General features: G+C 39.9%; 1 pseudogene; it reads right to left on the bottom strand.

The window, feature by feature from the left end:
- Positions 1-2,440: 2,440 nt before the first annotated feature.
- On the bottom strand, positions 2,441-3,212 carry LOC138155564 (ribonuclease H1-like; annotated as a pseudogene).
- Positions 3,213-4,650: the final 1,438 nt, after the last annotated feature.

Genomic DNA, 4,650 nt, shown 5'->3' with positions numbered 1-4,650 from the left:
CTATCTGGCAAATTCAGCTTTTTAAAGCATTCTTCTCCTCATTGACATTTTGGGCCTCTTTTTCCATTTGAGTTAATCTTTTTTAAGGTATTATTTTCTTCAGTCAGGTTGTTGACTCTCTTTTCATGATTTTCTTTCATCATTCTCATTCCTCTTCCCAATTTTTCCTCCACTTCTCTTACTTGGTTTTCAAAATGCTTCTTGAGCTTCTCCATGGCCTGTAACAATTTCATATTTTTCTTGGAAGATTTTCGTGTAGAAATTCTGACTTTGTTGTCTTCCTCCCATTCCATGCTTTGATCCTTTTTGTCCCCCCTTAAAAGAATCTAGTCAGATTTCTGTGCTTGCTTTGCTTGCTCATGTTGATACTCAATTACTTGACTTTTGATGTCTTTACCATGGTAGAACTCTGCTTCCAGAAAGGAGAGCTTTGTCCAAAATTGCTGGGGTTTTTACAGCTGCTGGAGGTATTAGTTAGGTGCCCTCTTTGTACCCCCCAAAAGCTGTGGCACCTGGTCACACACCCCAGGACCTCCACCCAAGGCAGTGATCCAGATCCAAGCAGGTTAAAGCAAGAGAGATTACCCTCTGAATGGTTGCTTGGCCCCCCTATAACCTGCAGCCAGGAGCTCTGAAGCAGCCACATGGAGGTGGCTGCAGGGCTGATATGCCTCCATCACTTCTCAATCCAGGGATAGAGGCCAGACTGTACCTCTGTCCTCCCCCCTCCCCCAGTTCCAACAGAGTTCTTCACTGACCTTTTACTTTGTCTTTGGCATTTTTTGGTTAATATTTCTGGAAACTGCCACGGCTGCTGGTGATCCACTCTCCCAAAGTCCATTCCAGCCACTGATGGTCAGAGGTCATACTGGGGCTAAAACTGTGGGCTCATGCAGGGCTGGGCTGTGTTCTCAGCATGCTGTGATGGACCTTTCCTGTCAGCCTGCTGGGCTGCCTTCAGCAGGAGATTTGTTTCACTCTGTCACTTTGTGGGTTCTGAAGCTCTAAAGGTTGTCTAGAGTCATATTTTATAGGTATTTGAGGTGGTTATGGGGGGGAGTGCATGGAGTTTTCCTGCTTCTATGCTACCATATTGGCTCTGCCCCCTGGATTCTGTTTTTTTTAAACCACTCTGCTATCCACTTCTGTTTTATGACAGTTCATTGCATTCATATTCATAATTATTATTGCTAATTGCATGTCTTTCCATCCTATTTCTCCTGCTTATACTTTTCTCTCTCTCCTTTCACCCTGTCCCTTCTCAGCAGTGTTTTGCTTCTGACCACCACCTTCCTCAATTTTCCCTCATTTCTATCAGTCCCCCATTTTCCTGTCTCTCTCCTCTCCTACTTCCATATAGAATAAGATAGAATTCTATACTCAACTGAGTGTGTATGTTATTCCCTCTGAGCCAAATCCAATGAGAATAAGGTTCATACAATGCTCAACTCACTCTATTCTTTCCTTGTACTGTAATAGGTCTTCCTTCTATATCCCTTAATATGATATAATTTACCCCATTTTGCCTCTCCTTCCTTCTCCCAGTGAAATCATTTTTAACCCTTAATTAAAAAAATATATCATTGAAATCAATTTATACCCATACACTGTGTCTTTGTATACTCACTCCTTCTAACCTCCCTACTAGAGATACAGCTCTCAAGAGTTACAAGGATAATTTTCCATGTAGAAATGTAAGCAGTTTAACCTTATTGGATTCCTTATGATTTGTCTTTCATTTATACATTTTTGTGCTTCTCTTGAGTCTTATGTTTGTAAATCAAATTTTCTGTTCAGCTCTGCTCTTTTCATCAGAAAAGTATTAAAGTCATCTATTTCACTGAATTTCCCCTTCCCCCAAAAAAAGATTAAGCTAAATTTTGCTGAGTAATGGAATTTTGTTTGTAATTCAAGTTCCTTTGCTTTCTGGAATATCATATTCCAACTCCAATAATGCTTAATTTAGAAGTTGCTAAATCCTGTGTAAACCTGACTCCTTAATATTTGAATGATTTCTTTCTGGTTATTTGAACTATTTTCTCCTTGAGTTGAGAGTTCTAGAATTTGGTTGTACTATTCCTGGGAATTTTCATTTTGGGATCTTTTAGGAGGTGATCGGAGGATTTTTTTTTCAATTTTTATTTTACCCTCAGTTTCTAGGTTATCAGGGCAGTTTTCATTCATAATTTCTTGAAAGATGCTATCCTGGATCCTTTAAAAAAATTTTTTTGATCATGGATTTTAGGTAGTCTATTATTCTTATATTATCTCTCCTGGATTTATTTTCCAAGTCAATTGTTTTTCCAGTGTGATATTTTACATTTTCTTCTATGTTTTTCTTCTGATTTTGTTTGATTCTTGATATCTCATAGATTCAGTTTCCATTTGCCAAATTCTAATTGTTTTCTTGGTTTGCTCTTTAATTAGATTATAAAAAATTATGCTATGGTGATTCTTGAGATTTTTTATCTCCTTCTCTTGCTAATCTATCAGCTTCTTCATTGCCTGCAAACCCTGAATGACCAGGAACATGAATCCATTTAATGTCTATGTCTTGAATAAGTGTATCAAGCTTAACAAAGTCTTCTTTGTTAATGACATCTTTTCCTGTGCTTGTTTTCCAGCCATTTTTCTTCCAATCTTTAACCCAACTTGTTATACCATTTATAGTAAACATACTATCTGTGTAGAGAACCAGTTTACTGATGTTCTGATTCTTGGCTTGTTCAATTGCTTTGCAGGCAGCATGTATTTCTGCTCTTTGGTTTGTCTGTCACCCAGGAAGTCTATCACCCACATTTAAGGGATGGCTTGGCCCCCAATAAACACCAATGCCTGCTCGAGCTTTCCTCCTCCCATTACTGGAGCAGCAGCCATCTGTGTAAACCACAGCTGCATCTCCCATGTAAGAAAATGTTTATTTGCTAAGTAAAGGTACTGAGTCTGTATTTTGTTTTGTAAGCTTTGCACAAGGCTCTTCCTCTTCATCTGATGACTCACAGGGTCTTTTGTGTGGTTTCACTTCGGGGTCTTGTGTGTCACTTTTCTTTTTTTGCTCTGTTGAACAATCATGGCTTGCAGTATTTCAGACAAAGGCCCAAGCTTCATCCTCGGTAGCAAACTTCTTGAACCTGGCACCAGGAAATAGGTTCACTTGTGCTTGACATTCACTCCAGGTGGGGAACACGCTGCCTCCTCATGGCGTAGAACATGCCAGCACTCAGACGACGTGTGCCACAGCAGCCAGGCACCTGAGACAATTCTAGAGATGGAGGCCTGCGCTGAGATTCAGACCACCCAGTCCCAGCGAGCAGCTGCCCGAGTGCCCAAATTCTAATTTTTAAGGAATTATTTTCTTCAGTAAGCTTCTGTACCCCTTTTCCATTTGTTCAATTCTATATTTAAGGTGTTCTTTTCTTCAGTGGATTTTTGCACCTCCTTTTTCATTTGACCAAGTCTATTTTTAAGGAGTTATTTTCTTTTTCCAAGCTGTTGACTTTTCTTTCATGATTCTCTTGCATCACTCTCAATTCATTTGCTAATTTTTCTTCTGCCTCTCTTATTTTATTTTAAAAATCCTTTTTTAGCTCTTCCAGGAGGATTTTAGGGCTTGAGACTAATTCATATTTCTCTCTGTATACTTCCCATGTATGTGTTTGACATTGTTGCTCTCTTCTGAATTTATGTTTTGATCTTCCAAGTTGCCAGAGTAGCTTTCTGTGGCCAGGGCTTTTTGTTTGCTCATTTTCAAGTCTATTTCACGACTTTAAAGTTGACCTCTGCTTCTTGGGTACAGGGAGCAATGTCCCAATATTCTTGCACCAGGTGCAAGGGCCTGGTCAATAGCTTTCTTTGCTGAGGCTTCAAGTTGGTGGCTCATCTGTTGTGCCATGGGCTCTAGGGCTGCCAGTTCACTCACTGTGCTGGGGTCATCTGGTCTAGTCATACTTGTTGTGCTGGGGGTTATGGGACTAATAGTTCACCTGCTAAGCTGGGGCTGGAGGCCCTTTATCTGGACCTCTGTGTTACTGACCTGCTGAGCCAGGTTTGTTGATCTTTGCTGGAGTTGGGAGCCTCCCACTGGCTTGCTTGAACACTGCCTGCACTGGGCTGAGCTTCCCTTTTATCCAAATGAGACAAACATTTCCTGTTGTCCCTCTAGTTTATCTTGGTTTTTAAAAATTGTTTCACCCAGTTCTATTGTGTGTTCTGTCACTTTAGAATTCATTTGACTTTATTTAAAGTTGTTTTGAGGGAAACTGGGTAGGGCTCAGGCAGCTTCCTGACTTTTCTTTGTGATCTTGGTTTTGCATCCTTGAAAAATAGAATTTAATAAGGAATGAGGGTGCTTTTCCTTGAAGTAGTCACTTTTTTAAAGGGAATTTACCTGTGAAGGAATTTAGAGTTATGTATCTCTGTTAGAATTCTACGCATTTTTGTCCATGAGTTCAGAGGAGTGGGGATTACTTGAAATGTATTAATTTGGACCACTTTGCTCCTAAGGATAGGGATTTAGATGTATGATTGCACTGGTAGAGGGAATTCACATATAAAGAAACCCTATGTGGGGATAGAGAAAAGATGATGGCATAGAAGCAGGAAAACTCCTTACACTCCCCCCATAACCACCTCAAATATCTATAAAAATGA

This window comes from Petaurus breviceps, unplaced genomic scaffold (assembly GCF_028583685.1).
Source record: "Petaurus breviceps papuanus isolate PSGF00001 unplaced genomic scaffold, PetGlider_PUasm1.0 91133, whole genome shotgun sequence".
NCBI classification, from domain to species: Eukaryota; Metazoa; Chordata; class Mammalia; order Diprotodontia; family Petauridae; genus Petaurus; species Petaurus breviceps.
Note: the sequence above shows the minus strand (reverse complement) of the source record. Positions and strands in the feature narration are given on the sequence as shown.